The sequence below is a fragment of the Magnolia sinica genome, chromosome 7 (assembly GCF_029962835.1).
Source record: "Magnolia sinica isolate HGM2019 chromosome 7, MsV1, whole genome shotgun sequence".
Classification (NCBI taxonomy): Eukaryota; Viridiplantae; Streptophyta; class Magnoliopsida; order Magnoliales; family Magnoliaceae; genus Magnolia; species Magnolia sinica.
Window position 1 is genome coordinate 17,494,937 of NC_080579.1, and position 17,248 is coordinate 17,512,184.

General features: G+C 45.1%; 2 long non-coding RNA genes across 2 annotated transcripts; both read left to right on the forward strand.

The window, feature by feature from the left end:
* The first annotated feature begins 5,800 nt into the window (after nt 1–5,800).
* Nucleotides 5,801–6,556, forward strand: LOC131252007 (uncharacterized). The gene is made up of 2 exons (XR_009174096.1): nt 5,801–6,156; nt 6,222–6,556. It is a non-coding gene; the product is annotated as an uncharacterized LOC131252007 (long non-coding RNA).
* An 86-nt stretch (nt 6,557–6,642) lies between these two features.
* Nucleotides 6,643–8,493, forward strand: LOC131251152 (uncharacterized). The gene is made up of 4 exons (XR_009173622.1): nt 6,643–6,689; nt 6,787–6,870; nt 7,715–7,942; nt 8,142–8,493. It is a non-coding gene; the product is annotated as an uncharacterized LOC131251152 (long non-coding RNA).
* The last annotated feature ends 8,755 nt before the right edge of the window (nt 8,494–17,248 follow it).

A 17,248-nucleotide genomic window follows, 5' to 3' on the forward strand; every position in this document is an offset into this window, starting at 1 on the left:
TTGCTCCCAAGGTGTGGCCCGTTATAAGTGTCAATACATATGCTATGGTGGAGTCACACTACAAGGGACATTATGTTCATCCTATTGGGCCCCGACCCATGGGCCTCTAATACATCAAATGGCCTCATACATGGGTCTCACAGATACATATCAAGGTGGGCCTCAATAACGGGCCACAAATGCATCAAGATGGGTCTAGTCACATGGGCCTTGCATTCCTCAAGTGGGCTACACCAGTGGGCCTTGTATACATTACAATGGGCCTCATAGCATGGTCTAAAAAAATTCTAAATGATGGGACGGGTTGGATAAAACACAAGCATCATGGTGGGGCCCACTCTAATGGAGGGTGTGGTCTTCAATACATACATAAGTGGGTCCCATGTGGGGCCTACCGTAATGTTTATTTTCCATCCATTCCATTGACAAGGTCACTCAGACCTGGGGCCCACAGTAATATTTATTTGCCATCCAATTTATTCATAAGGTCATGTGGACCAGGGTAGGGCCCACCAAAATATTTATTTATCATCCAATCTATTCGTAAGGTCACGTGGGCCTGGATAGGGCCCACTGCTATTTATTTTCCGTCTAAAATAGGCCCACTACAATGTTTGTTTTCCATACAACCTGTTGATAGGTCGTGTGGACCAGGGGCCCACTGAAATGTTTAGGTGCACCCAACCCTTTCACAGGGCCATGCAGCCAGGGAGGGGCCCACCGTAATATTTATTTTTCATCTAACCTGTTGAGCAGGTAACGTGGGCAGGGAACCCACTGTAATGTTTATTTAACGTCCAACCTGTTGATAAGGTCATTAGACCTTGGGGCGGATGTGGGGCCCACCGAAATGTGGTTCACAAATCCAGCCCACCCATTATGTGGGTCCCATCTAACTGACGGTACAGACCAAGTTTCAGCAACATCCAAAACTCAGGTAGGCCCCACCAAGTGATTTTATATGTTTTGGCATGTCTTCACATGATTTTAAATGGTATGGCCCACATGAGTTCCGTATAAGGTTGATTTTTGAATGGCCCACGGCGAGGGAGGGGGGTCAATGAATGGACGGTGTGGATGTGCAAAATACACATCATGGTGGGGCCCACGGCTAGACGTGGATCCAGCCCGTCCGCCCGCCTCCTGGCGTCCCCTGCTTCTGCCTAAGCTTGTTTTTTTTTTTTTTGAAGAAAAATCATTTTTTTACAAAATCTCCTATGTGGGGCCCGCATCGGATGAATCCACTCCAGCCATCGATTCAACGGTCCAAGACCGATCAAATGAGTCTAATATACGACCTGTTTTTGACGAATAAAGGGATCTAGGCGGTTTTCAAGGGTGATACCGTTATTTCCTATGGTATGGCCCACCTGAGAATCAGATTACCCTCAAAGTTCGGCTCAACGCCTAAAATGAGCTGGAGAGGAGTATGGACGGATTGGATTGAGCACATACATCAAGGTGGGGCCTACATAGGTGGCCCACCCCAAACACTCTCTCTTTTTTTTTTTGTAAAGTACACACCCATGTGTATACCCATTCCAAAACGGGCTCGCCCGTCCATCGTCCAGTGACGCTGGACGGTGTGGATAAACACATGCCTTGTGGTGGGTCCCACATGGACGTGGCCCACCAAATATATACATATAATATATATATTATATTATATATATAATACATATTATGTTATATATTATATATATATATATTATACAAAATATAACATATATATATATATATATAAAGCATTGGATCCATCCAAACAGTGGATGGTGTGGATCATCACCTGTAATAGAGTGGGCCACACCGTCTGATGTAGATGGACGGGGTAGATGTAACACATATTGGTGGGATCCACACCATTACAAAGAAAGAGAGAAAGAGAGAGATAGAGAGAGACATACGGTGAGATAGAGGAACCCCACCACTATGGGCCCTCTTGATTAAATCACATACATCCAAATGGGTCCCACCAACAAGTGGGCCCTAGAATTTAAAATAATGGCGAATCACCCACCTTATCTTCCTTCTTCTTGGTCCCTTAGACTCCAATGCTCCTTAGTTTCAACTTTGATGGAGGTTGATGGACTTTTGATGGTGGGGATGAGAGATGAGAAGGTGGACCACACTTGGGAGGGAGAGAAGGGTTGGACGTGTGGGGTTGAGTTGCTTGGAGAGATTTGAGAAAATGAGAGAGAAAATGAGAGGATGGGAGTGATGTGAGGTGATGGAGTGATGGGTGTAATTAATGAAGCATGGGTTTGTTTGAAAAGTGAGTAAAAGAGGGATGTGTGAAGAGAGAGAGAGTTGACTTTGTGGAGAAAGAAGGATGGGTTGTTGTACTTGAGGTATGGTTGCATTTATGGTTGATTGATGAGACTAATTGTGTAGAGATTCCCTCGAAATCCGCAACACGCGGTGTTTCTTCGGAATAAACGCAGATCGGCATCTTCTTGCCTGGGTATCGGTTCAGTGCGCAAGTCACGGCGTTGGAACCGCGGCGACGACGCGATCGTCAAGACATAAGTTTCGGATCGAGCCGACATCGGTGTGCGGGACCTGGCTTAAGATCACGTGCAAATGTCAGATATGGTGCGAAGGTTACCGAAATTTGACCGGAAGAACCGCGGAAGCCAACGGAATGGTACGGAGTAGGACACGGGTCTTACAGCTCTCCCCTCCAAATAAAAATTTCGTCCTCGAAATTTACACAATCATCGCAACTAGACTTAACTCATGATAGAAGAGGAAACAAGGCATCATCATATAAATATCAGAGACAACATACAACATACAGCATACAATCAATCATCAAAGAGATGAGGATAGTGCTCTCGAATCTCAGCCTCGCGCTCCCATGATGCCTCATCAACAGAATGGTGACCCCACTGAACCTTCACCAAGGAAATGACCTTAGTTCGGAGGACCTGCTCCTTCCGATCAAGGATACGAACTGGCTGCTCGATGTAAGAAGCGTCCTCACGAACCTCCAACGGCTGCCAATCGATAACAGGAACGATGTCTGACCCACACTTCCTCAACATAGAGACGTGGAAAACGTCGTGGACGCCAACTAAGATGGTAAGGCAAGCCGATAGGCCACAGCGCCAATGCGTTTAGTGATCTCGAAAGGTCATATGAATCTTGGGGCAAGCTTGCCCTTCGCTCCAAATCGAACTACGCCCTTCATGGGCGAGACCTTGAGATACACATGGTCTCCTACTTCAAACTCCAAGGGACGATGCTGGCGATCAGCAAAACTCTTCTGCCGGCTCTGAGCTGTGCGCATCCTCTGCCTGATGATATCAATAACATCTGATGTCTCTTGCACAAGCTCGGGACCTAGGAGACGCCGCTCTCCAACCTCGGTCCAACAACTAGGAGATCTGCACGGTCTGCCATATAATGCCTCAAAAGGAGCCATGCCAATGGTCGCCTGATAGCTGTTGTTGTATGCCAACTCAGCCAATCGCAGATGCTCATCCCAGCTACCACCGAAGTCAATCACGCAGGCCCGAAGCATATCCTCAAGGATCTGGTTGACCCTCTCGGTCTGGCCATCAGTCTGCGGATGATACGTGGTACTGAGCTGCAAATCAGTGCCCATAGCTCTCTGAAAGCTCCTCCAGAACTGAGACGTGAACCTCGGGTCTCGGTCAGAAACGATCAAGACTGGTACGCCGTGCAGTCTCACAATCTCCTCAAGGAATAACCTCGCAAGCTGGTCCAAAGGCCAAGTCGCACGAATCGCAAGAAAATGTGTCGACTTCGTCAGACGATCGACGACGACCCAGATGGCGTCATGACCGCGCTGAGTCCTCGGCAAACCCATAATAAAATCTGTACATACGTGCTCCCACTTCCACATCGGGACGCTCAACGGCTACAATAGACCAGGGGGTCTCTGATGATCGGCCTTGACACGCTGGCATGTGTCACACTCGGCCACAAAACTGGCAATCTGGCGCTTCATCCCCACCCAAAAATACTGTCTCCTCATATCACGATACATCTTCGTCGAGCTAGGGTGGATAGAAAACCGCGATCGATGTGCCTCGGTCATAAGATCTCTACGCAACTCAGGAATATCCGGGACACACAATCGGCCTCTGAAGCGAAGTCCACCATTAGCACCAATCTGCCAATCTGTCTGACTCTCAGATGCCGCCTCTGCTCGGTAATCCTGTAACGACTCATCTGTCTACTGAGCCTCGATCACCCTTACGACAAGAGAGGGTTGAATCGACAGGCTCGATAACTGAACGATAGAAGACTGCAGACCAAAATCAAAGTCGTACTCTGCCATATCCTCGAGCATCTTCCACTCTTGAATCATCATATGTGCCACCAGGCCTCGTGGCTGACGGCTAAGAGCATCCGTCACCACATTCGCCTTGCCTGGGTGGTACTGGAGGTCAAAATCATAATCCTTCAGAAGCTCCATCCAGCGTCTCTGTCTCATGTTCAGCTCAGACTGAGAAAATAGATACTTCAAGCTCTTGTGGTCAGAGAAGAGCTCGAACCTAACCCCATAGAGATAGTGTCTCCACACCTTCAGTGCGAAGACGACTGCTGCCAGCTCTAAGTCATGCGTGGGGTAGTTCAGCTCATGAACCTTGAGCTGACGAGACGCAAATGCTACAAGTCTGCCATGCTGCATCAGGACAGCACCCAATCCAATACGCGAAGCATCAGTAAATACCACGAATCCATCACTCCCAGAGGGAAGAGTGAGGACAGGAGCGGACGTCAGACGGTCCTTCAGCTCCATAAATGCTCGCTCACAGGCGTCACTCCAAATAAACTCTGCGCCCTTCCGAGTCAACCTAGTCAACGGGGCTGCAATACGGGAGAAGCCCTCAATGAAACGCCGATAACACTACCAAAAAATTAAGCAAAGGCTACAAATTTTGAAAGCTTTTAGCTACGGATTAAATCTGTAGCAATTATGCTACAGATTTAATCCGTAACGAAAACCTGATTGATCTGTAGCGAAAACCTATATCCTCACATAAACCTTATTATATATTGATGGTACTTAAGGGGCTCCATGGGGCCCATTGGAATATATGTATTTGATCTAATCCGCCCATAAATTCTGAAATATAATTTTAGTGGATGAGCCTAAAAATTATGTAAATTAAAGGTCTAAATGGACCACACTATAAGAAATAATAAAAATTAAATTTCTGTTGTTAATATGTTGTGTCATCTTCTTACAGCTTGGATCTGACTCATTTTTTGAGTCAACCCTTAAAATAATACTTTAAAATTAATGGACGGAGTGGATAAATAACATACATCACGCTGGGCCCCACGGTCCTAAAACCCACTGTCTTAAAGGGCCGTCCGTCACGCGCCCCTCCCCTAAAAATAAAATTTTCGCGCATCCGCCCTTATCTCCCACGCGCTTACATCCCAGAAGTTTTTGCGTCGACCCCTCTCTCCATCTCCCAACCCCTCTATCTATCTCCCAGGCTCCCTCACCCTTTCTCTCTCTCTCGCACTCCGCCTCTCCCATTCCCTCGCCCTCTCTCGATCTCCCGCTCTCCTTCACCCTCTCCCTGTCTCTTGGCCGCATTCCCCTCTTTCTGTTTCCCAACCCCTCTCTCTCTCGCTAGGGTTTTCAAAATCCCCTTTCGCCGCAAGAAAGAGAAGGAGAAAAAGAAGAAGAACGGTTAGTCTCTCTCTCTCTCTCTCTCTCTCTCTCTCTCTGTTTCTGAAATCTGTTCCGTTTGGATCCGCCATCGAATCGCATTTGCTTTAGAATCGCAGTTTCCTCATTGTATTCACTGGATATTTGTTAGATTAATCTCTTGTGTTCTTGCGTGTAATGGCTTGGTTTTAGGTTTTCTAACAATGTATTTTTAAAATATGCTTTTATATATTTAATGGTGTTTGTCGACAGAACAAAGGAAGAGGTTGACAATAGCCATGGAGCTTGTCGCTAACCCTTCAGTCATCTTCATGGATGAACCAACATCAAGAAGAGACTTGGTCTGGTCTAGTCAGTCCGGTCCTGATTCCTGGTCAAGAGGTCGAACGCGGGTCAGGTCCATAGGCTGAGGGAGAAGGGAGCGCTGGTCCGAGAGGTGGAGCATCGTCTGGTCTGCAGGTGGGGGCAGAACAGAGAGGGGTGTGCACGGAAGGTTTGAGGTAGGGTGTTTTTTTTCCCATTCTTTTCTATTTGTGTTCTTTTATTTTTGGATGGTTGCTAGTAGAGATGGGTTTTGAAACGGATTGGGTTCACCATAATTGAGGAAGGTCGCTGGAATGGGTTTTAGGGGGGTGTTGAAAGGGCGGGGGCAACAGGTTTGGGGGATGTGGAATCGTCGGATTCGTCAGATGGGTTTTGTTGGTGATTGGATTCATCAAATGGGTTTTGGTGGTGATTGGATTCTGATACCGTGAAGATTTTTCAAAAACAGATGGATGGGCTTGGACATAAAATCGATATTAAAGAGAGATGCTCTGGTACTATCTGAGCACTAAGGTATAATGTACTTGCATATGTTCACTTGGATAGTCCAATCGATCAATCTGAACCGTTTATTAACTCAAAAAAAAAAAACCAACATCAGGCAGCGGCCATTGTCATTAGAACTGTAAGGAACACGGTTGATACAGGAAGAATAGTTGTTTGCACAATCCATCAACCTAGCATTGACATCTTTGAAGCTTTCGATGAGGTAACTGATCTACCTCTCTTTCTCTGCCATACCCATATAGTTAAAAGTTTTAGAGTGTAATATTTATGCAACATTTGAAATTTATGGAATTTAACAGCTTCTACTGATGAAAAGAGGAGGGCAAGTGATATACTCTGGACCTTTGGGCCGGAATTCTCAGAAGATAATCGAATACTTTGCAGTAAGAAGTATTAATTTATCAGATAATTCCCATTTAACAGTCATCATCATTATTATTGTATTGATCATTCGCACACAAAATCTGACATACATGAAGTATTAATTTTGACAATCATTAGAAGAATAGAGAAAAATAAAAATGGAAAGAGAAAAAGATGGTGATTTGACTCAGCTTCCATTGGTTTACATCATGTAGGAGATTCCTGGCATCCCAAAAATAAAAGAGAAATACAATCCGGCAACATGGATGCTAGAAGCAACCTCAATTGCCGTTAAAGTTCGATTGGGAATTGATTTTGCTGAGCACTACAAGTCCTTGCAGTTGTATCATTAAGTGAACTATAATCTCCTTTGTTTTTGATTGAAGGATCGTAATAATGACAATTTCTTAGGTAAAATAATTTTTGAATCTCGAATGAGCAAAACCAGAATCAATGTGGTGGACATCAATCTGAATCATTTTTCAAACATACACAGAGAAGGAAACTGGTTTTCTAATAAGAGCACTGCTAATCTCAAAAATGCTTGGGAGGAAAAGTGTTCACATGTAATTGATTGGTCACCTTTGGAATCAACCCAAGTAGAAAAGGCTCCTGGATGTGTGAATCATACTCTTCTTATGTTGATGAATTCAAGTGCATCTAAGAAACTTTTTTCTTACACATCCATGTGACTATCATTTTCAGTTATTAGATGGAAGAACTTAGTACTTCATTGCAGCACTCTGATTGTATATTTTTATCTCACAGATAGATGAAGACAACCCTGCAATCAACTTAACCTCCATGTGATTGTATAAAATTTTGTTGCAGTTGTGCTAATGTGCACCTTGTGATTATCTCCAGGAGAAATAAAGCACTTGTTAAGGAGCTAAGCACTCCTGCCCCAGGAGCCGAAGATATCTATTTCCCCACATAATATTCTCAGTCTACTTTCGGGTAGTTCAAATCATGCCTTTGGAAGCAATGGTTGACATATTGGAGAAGCCCTGACTATAACCTCACCCGATACTTCTTCACCTTAGTTGCTGCCCTCATGCTTGGCATGATCTTTTGGCGGGTTGGCACAAAAAGGTAAGCATCACTTCCTCTATTTCAAATGTTTTAAGAAAAATTTCAGCCTCCCATGTGGCCATGTTTCTCCTATAGTGATCATTTCATGTGTGCAGTCCCATTAAATGATTAGGTAGTTCATGAGAATCTTAAACAAAATTTTTTTATTTACTCGAGTATTCATGAGTACAAAACCATGAACTTTGTAGTTATGGTGCAGGGAAAATGCAAATGATCTAACCGTCATTATTGGAGCCATGTACGCATCCGTTCTATTTGTTGGCATCAACAACTGCTCGACCGTGCAACCAATTGTAGCCATCAAAAGATAGTGTTTTACCGAGAAAGAGAAGGTGTCCAGGTGAGAATGTATTGGGAGACCTTCATGAAGGAAGGGAATTAGAAGCTGGGTAATGTCCTTTTGGAAGGGAATTGAGAAAGGAGATTTTAACATTCCATGTCTCATCCACTCCTGTCGTGTCCACAACCTCAGAAATCCAGATTTAATATATTGTCATGAAGGTTTAAGAGTAATAAAAAATTGCAATGTAGCAATTTAAATGCATTTAACACTTGATTATGTTGTGCAGACAATGATGTTGAATGAAAAAATTCAGAGTCTTAATGCTCTCCAATCAATTATGAAGAATGCAGAGGAATATCTGTCGAGGCTCCCTCTAGAGACACCCTATTCCTATTCAGAGTTTGATGACAAGTACTGAAGATGCCTATTTTCCTTTTTCCTTTCACCCCATGGGTCATTTTCCCAATCTAATGTTCTGGGATTGCCCAATACCGGGGGCCAGGTATATTCCCTTTTAAAGACTGCATCTACTCTTTCACCTCTAGAATGTCATTTTGTTGAGTTGTTCTTTCTGCAGGTTGTTTATGTTTTGGATCAAGTTCGTGCATTGGAGCATGAGATGCTTCTCAGAATAAAGCAGCAAGGCCTTGATATCATGCCTCGAATTCTCATTGTAAGTTTCATGATGACAATTTGCATATGGATTGGCCCCATGTTATCCAATATCCTGATTCTCCCTTATCATGGAACCCATAAGAAATCATTTCTTGCCCAAAGTTAGGGAATCACAAATTTCCATTTCCTGTTTGTTTAGAGAGAACTGTGGACAACCATGGAAAAGCAAATGAATTCCCCTTGTGTGACAGATTCCTGTGTTTGAGAAACACACCACAAAAATCTTGTTAAAAAATCTAGATTCCATGGTTACGAGGGACAACTCTACTGATTGACCTTTGACCTTTAGATTTCCATTGAAATGATGGTGCAAAACAAACAGCCATAAGGAAATGTTTTTCCTCCCCTGCTGATGTCATTTTCCACATTTAAGGGTTCCACAGAGTCTTTCCATTTCCAGGTTTTGGTTTCACCCTGTCCAGAGAAGCCAGAAACATGAGATTTCTCTTCTAATTTCTAATTCTCATTTGTTTTTACCTTCCTCATGATGCCTTTTTTTTTTTTTCTTTTTTGCTATGGAACACAAGTGACTGGACTACTACCTGATGCAGTCGGTACTACTTGCAATCAACATCTTGAGAAAGTACTTGGATCAGATCATGCAAGCATTCTCTGTGTTCCATTCAGAATGGAGAAGGAAATTCTCCAGACTTATATGGAGGTTAATCGTTAATTAGAAATCTTAGTTTTTGTCTATTTAATATGATCTGTTATAGATATCAAGCTTCTGCATTTGATATGCAGGCCCCAATCTGCATTTGAAAAGAATGTTGAGGTTATATTCATGAATGCTTCTAATCAATCTTGCTGAAATTACAATACCAATTGAAAGTAGCAAGGAATCTAGCTAATCTCTAATCAATATGCAGTTTGCTTCTGTCTCCTGGTCTATTCATCATGCGAGTCCCATCCTAGGGGAAAATATCTGTGTACCTACATGTTTGTCATGGTCTAGTAACATAGTGTTATAACCCAAGTAGTTTTTCGCTAACACACATGTGCCTTTCCTACTGTCTAATATGCTTTTAAAGTTTTGCATTAACATGTGTCTCAACCATGAATGATGAATGCTCTCAGTCTAGTTGGTCTCTCTCTTTTGACACAGTAGTACAGAACTTCGACAGTTGCAACAGCTTCACTGACCATTATTTTGGGAGAAAAATGTGCATGTTGTCATATTACAAAACATGGCATAGTGTTTACTCTTATAATCATCTTATAATAGGTTTAGCGAATGGAATTTGTCAAATTTCTTTCCCATAATGTGACTTTCTTTTTGTTCATGTTACAACGTTTACCTGATCCGAACCTATCATTAGGTAGGCTCTCTAGTCTCTACCTTGGATGGGCCATGTCCCAAAATCACAGTGATATGGCAAATCCTAAATTTCATTGGAGTTTTGGGGAAGAAAGTGGATGGTTATCAGAAGTCAACTGAAGTTAATTTGACTTCCCATTTTCACCCTTCAAAATCCTTCAATCTAAGGATTACATTGTCTAGTTGGCACAGGATATGGTATATGGCCCATCCCATGTGCTAGTTATGTGTATTCTTTTCCCGCATTACGGGCTTTATAATAAATTGTTGTTTCCTCTTTAAAAAAAGGCATTGGATTGAACCTTGGATCACTCACACACACCACACCATCTCTGTCTGCTCATCTAACTAGCGGGAGATATCTAACACTACATTTTCTTTTTGGTTGGATGTTTCCTTTAGCCATTCTTTAGGCTTGATTTATTGTGCATGTTATTTTTTGATTGCAGGTATCTTGTTCCTGCTGACTTAACTGTGGGACAATTTGTTTACGTGATTCAAAAGAGGATGAATCTGACCCATGAGAAGGTCATTTTCATCTTTGTGAAGAATATTTTGCCACGCACTGGTAAGGAATTTGAGACAGATTTCATTACTTCCATGATGCTCCATTTGGATGCACCGAGTGTATTGGATTAGGATCAGATCAGGAAACATTCACATAATGTTTGAATATTGGATAGACCGTAAAATGATCTGGCAAAATGGATGGACGGAGTGATATAAACCCATACATTACAGTTGGCTCCACAGAGCCCCTGCCTGGGCAAGTCTGTCCAGGCAGGGGCTAGATGCAATCCATTTCCACCTCCAGGGGCCCGATCAGATGATACATGTCCCAAAACTCTCCAGCATTGGAGAATTGAAGCCGTTCAACTTTTGACCTCTTTATCGTTGAATTTCCCAATGGCAACAAATTGCAGGAATGACCCAGTGGATCATGGGTCTGAAATCGGATTACTGACTGTACAGACGAAATATATGATCCTGGACCTTAGGATATGGCTGAAACATGTGCAAGGGAAATGATACTTTGAGCTAACAAGCCCAGTATGGAAAGGCCATTTGCAGGCCGAATGGAAGGGTTGGGATTGCTCCATAAGGGAGTATTCAGGGAATGTACGCGGAATACGTCCTACCCTAGCTGACAACGTATGGGCAAATCTGTGGGGGCCACCGTGACCTATCTGTTTATTCAAATTGTACATCCCTTTTCTCATGTCATTTTAAGGTATGAGATGAAAAATAGGCTGATCCAAACAGACATTAGCATGCTTCTTAGAGAATGTTGACATTATGGCTGGTAATGGGGCGGGCTAGAGCTAGGCAAAATTGATATTTTGAATAGGCCCAGCCTGTCTATTTCAAAATCCAATGCTGAACCAGCCCCAGGCCTGCCCATTGCCAGGCCTAGTTGATATTTACAGGAAAAGACTCAGTTTTCTCCTCTCTTATGAGTTGGGTGGTTTTGTTTGTTGTTTCACAAATTAGAAACAAAAGAATGCATCTATGATCCTCCTTTTTATCTATTGGATCTTATCTTGATTCAAATATTTTAATTATGATTTTCTCTGTGTTAAGTATTGCAAGGAGACATTTTATGATGTTTCCCTTTTTTGTTGATCTTTACCACTGACTAGAGGACAAGACTGCCTTTCTTATCTGCTTTGTTATACATATATATGCATATTTGTATTGTTTATTCTTTATGATTTGCAGCTTCGCCCCAATTTCTGTGATACGTGGTCAAATTTAGCTAGTGCATATATGAGGAAAGGAAGACTTAATGAGGCAGCCTAGTGCTGTCGCCAGGCTCTTGCATTAAACCCTCGCTTGGTGAATCCTTGTTTTGTTTTATCATTTAGCTTCCTTCTTTTATTGTATGCATTGAAAATACTATTTGCATATCTTCCCCTTATTGGTAGCTTGATGCTCATAGCAACCTTAGTAATCTGATGAAGGCACAAGTCTTAGTACAAGAAGTACTTCACAGTGGATTCGATACATTATTTTCATTAGATGTTCTTAAAGACTCGAAGTAGAATTCGAGAACCATGATCCATGATTGGATTGCACTGGGTTGTGCAGCTGTTCTAGTAATTGAATGAATGAATGATTGTAATTGAATGAATGAATGATTATGCAGGTGGTAATTAAATGAATGAATGATTATAATTTTTTTTTAAAATGTAAGCAATAGCTACGGATATTAACCGTAGCTGGTAATCTGACAACCGTAGCTGTTCTTAAATTCGGCATATTGCTACAGATCCATCACAACTTTTAGCTACAAATACTATCCGTAGCTGTTTATACTTTTAGCTACAGAACTGGTTGCTACGGATTATATCTGTAGCTATTTAGATCTATGGCTACGGATTAAATCCGTAGCTATAGGTTTTAGACCTATTGTTATGGCACCTACGACTACGGTCGTGCTACGGACTAAAACCGTAGCTATAGGTCTTTAGCTAAGGCTTTTATCCGTAGCCTTTGCCCATTTTTCTGGTAGTGTAATATCCCGCTAAACCAAGGAAACTGCGGATCTCGGACGCAGTCGTGGGCTGACCCCACTGACGCACTGCCTCAACCTTCGAGGGGTCCACTGCGACACCCTCCCTCGTCACCACGTGATCGAGGAATCTCACCTCCTCCTGCCAGAACTCACACTTCTCCAGCTTCGCATATAGCTGGTGGGCACGGAGGGTCTGCAAGGCGATCTCCAGATGCTGCATATAGTCCTCACGGGTCCTCGAATATATCAGAATGTTGTCGATGAAGACCACAACAAACTGATCGAGATATGGACGAAAGACCTCGTTCATCAACTGCATAAAGACCGCGGGTGCATTGGTCAGTCCAAAGGACATGACCTGAAACTCAAAATGACCATAGCGCGTCCTGAAGGCTGTCTTCGGGATGTCCTCCTCTCGAACACAAATCTGATGATAACCAGAACGCAGGTCAATCTTCGAAAAGAACTGTGCACCCTGCAGCTGATCAAATAAATCGTCTATCCTCGGGAGCGGGTATTTGTTCTTAATCGTGACCCGGTTGAGCTCGCGGTAATCTACGCAGAGCCTCAACGAGCCATCCTTCTTCCTGACGAAGAGTACCGGCACTCCCCAAGGTGAACTGCTCGGACGAATAAATCCCAACTCACGCAACTCGTCCAACTGACGCTGCAGCTCACGCAACTCCATCGGTGCCATACGGTACGGGGCCTTTGAGATAGGTGCGGTATCGGGCACAAGATCGATCTGGAACTCGATATGACGGTGAGGAGGTAATCCTAGAATCTCCTGGAACACGTCGGGGAAGTCGCAAACAACCGGCCACTGATCAATACACAAGGCAATAGGCTCCTCGACTGCGCAGGACATCAAGTAAGACAACGGCTCTCCTCTGGGCTCGGCGATGAACTGGAACTGCGGCAAGCCTGGTATGCAGAATGTGACTGTCCTCGCAGAACAGTCCAAGATAGCGTGGTACTCAGCAAGCCAATCCATGCCCAAGATAACGTCGAAATCTGTCATCGGCAGCACAAACAAGTCAGCGGGCAAAAAGATATCCTCGACAAGAACCGGACAAGATGGACAGAAACGGCCCAATACTGTGGTCCTCCCCAAGGGCGTCGATACGGTCAACCCCTCACTAGCAGACTCTGTCGGTAATCCAGTCGATTGGCAGAAATCCTCGGACATGAATGAGTGAGAAGCACCAGAATCAAATAATGCTTGGGCGATGCATGAAGAGACGGGAAGTATACCCTCGACGACTCCTCCGGATGACTGCGGGTCCTGCTGAGCCACGTAAAATCTAGCCTAAGCTGGCTGGGGAGGTGCCTGTCCCCTCTAAGGTCCCTGGTGCTGCTGCTGCCTCTGCGGTGGCTTATACTGCTGCCTCTGCTGCTGCTGGGGTCTCGGCCGAGGTGGTGTGGCTGGTGGGGTCGTTCTTTGTCTTTGGAGGATGCTCCCGAGGTCCTTGTCTTTGGAGGCGCTGTGGTGCTCTCGGCGGTGTAGATGAGGCCGCTTGTGATCCTCTCGATTCTGCAGATGAGGGCGAGGCACTCAGACAAGCGGTGCCCTGTCCCACCACATCCAAAACAAGTCCCTGCAAATGCTGCTAGGGTGGCGCCGGAGGTGCTCTGTGGTGCTCTAGCAAGTGGGTGGCTCCTATACCTCGGTGGCGACGCTGCTGGGAGCTACCGGAGGGGGTGCCTCTTCGACCCCTCCTCTCGATCTCTGTCGGCTGCGCGCCAGCCCACTCAGTCTCATAAATCTGAGCCCTCTGCACTACTGCCTAGAAAGTCGGGAGCTCATGCCCCATCACACGGCCTAGAAGGCCGTAACGTAAGCCGTTCTCGAAACGGCGGGCCTTCTGCCCCTCATCATCAACCATATATGGCGCGAACCTCGATAGCACCACGAAATGAGCCGCGTACTGTGCCAAAGTCAGGTCTCCCTGCACTAGAGTCTCGAACTCTATTGCTCTCTGACATCAAATATGGTCAGGGAAATACTGCTTCTCGAATCGGTCTATAAAATCATCCCATGTCCAGACGTAGTCAGGTCCTGCGACGCGGGTAACGGAGGTCCACCAGTGCTCGGCCTCGCCCTGGAAAAGAAACACTGCCAACCGGACTCGCTGCTCGATCGTGCATGACATGGTATCAAAAATCTTCTCCACATCGGAGCGCCACCTCTCAGCTGCTGTCGGATCTGGCTCAAACTGTCAGAACTCTCGAAGTAGGGCACTCGCGCGCTCCTGCTCTGCCTGGGCCGGTGAAACAACTGGGTGTCTGCTCTGCCCCTGAAGTGCGGCCATCACAGCCTGCAGCATCTGCTGTAACTGGGAAGAACTCAAGGATACGGTCAGATCCGCACCAGTCTCTGGTGGAAGTGCAGCATCCTCAGGATGGGCGGTATGAATCTCTGGTAGAGGAGCGACATCCTCAGGCTGGGCAGTAGGAATCTCTGGTGGTGGAGCAGGAATTGTAGGTGGTAGTGCGGGAGCCGCAGGTGGTGGAGCCGGAGTCTCAGGTGGTGGTGCGGGAGTCGATCGGGTCACTCTCCTGCGCGCCATGTCCTACAGGAAAGAACGAAGGTGCCTATCAACTTAAAGGCTCGCGAAGGCACGCACGTTAAGGATTTGTAATAAAAGATCGCTAGACTATCCGAACTTAGGACTTAAATCATTCATAGCAAACATGTAATGTTGTTCTTGGTTATTCCCGAGTTATGCTCTGATACCAACTTCTATCACGCCCCGAACTCAGAAACCGGGCTCACAAAATTCTCGATCGCCGAATCCGGCGCCGACAGCCTCCGTAGAACCCCATTCTCGGATCCCGACACCCATTCACCAGGTTCCGATCCTGGGATACTACAAGGAGGGTTTCAAATCATCAGTCTGATTCATAATGAGCATAACAAAAGCATAACCCACAAACAATAACCACAAGAACACCACCATAAAATCCACTATGATCAAAAACTTTTTAGTATAATGCAACAGAAAGGGAAAATACAATGTAGTACAAAAGATAGAAACTCCAAAGCTCGTCTGCACGGTCCAACCACGGCGAGACTATGGCTGCGACTGCGTCCTGGCGTCACCTGCACGCATCAATCGTGCATAAGCTTATAGAAAGCTTAGAGGGTGGTGTGAGTATGTGCGCAATATAAGCATGCTTAAAATACAAAGGTCGGAGTAATGCGGAATCATGGTGATGAGTACATGAATGCAATCAACCGTACCAAGGCTATGCAGTGCAAGATATGAATGCTATCGGCCATAACACAGCCATGCGATGTGAGATGCAACTCAAGCATGCCAAACCTCATCATATATCAGTACAGTTCTCATTCTGGATAATCACCGGGGTTCGATACACTCCAAATGGCACTGTCGCTCTCCTAGCCGCACAGTCCAAGTGAGCGTAAGAAACCTCACTATCCGCCTGGCCAATAGTCTGCCAATACCTATCCGGCACGTCGATAGCGGACCCATTCGCGAGCTGGTCAAACTCACCCTAGTATTGCCCCCTACCCTCGGGCGAGTAAGGCCACACTCCTTTCCAACCGACCACGACACAGTGGGAGATGCGACCTCCTGGTATTTGGCCCTCATGTGCTCATATATCCACTCGGTCTCGACGTTGGAGTCATCCTCTGGTACCATCGGGTTTAGGAATTTTCACCCAGGGACGTCTATGGCCCCCGTATGCTAGAACCAAACATTTTCGGTATCCAACCCAACCATCCACGATGTGTCTGTGAAGGCTATGGCCCTGATGTTGCTAGGGCATATAGTAACTACAATCACATAAATGCAAGTGTATGAATCATACTATCAGTCATGCAACAGTCCTGTGTGTACCATGCATTTATATGGGGCAACTCCGCCTATCAGGGAGCCCATAGACAGTCCGCCCGAAGGCATATGATATGATCGGTCACTCCTCACATCAGGCATACATATGATGCGGATGATCATGAATCATGGATCTATACTAAACATGTATAAAGAGATGAGCCCTGTGTATAACGGAGATGGGCCTAGATGGCCTACTTACCACAAGTATGGGCCTATTAGTGGGCGTTGGGGAGAGTTATAATGCGGACATTTAACCAACATTATCAATGTGGACGTCAAACCAGCATTGCTCCCAAGGCGTGGCCCGTTATAAGTGTCAATACATATGCTATGGTGGAGTCACACTACAAGGGACATTATGTTCATCCTATTGGGCCCCGACCCATGGGCCTCTAATACATCAAATGGCCTCATACATGGGTCTCACAGATACATATCAAGGTGGGCCTCAATAACGGGCCACAAATGCATCAAGATGGGTCTAGTCACATGGGCCTTGCATTCCTCAAGTGGGCTACACCAGTGGGCCTTGTATACACTACAATGGGCCTCATAGCATGGTCTAAAAAAATTCTAAATGATTGGACGGGTTGGATGAAACCCAAGCATCATGGTGGGGCCCGCTCTAATGGAGGGTGTGGTCTTCAATACA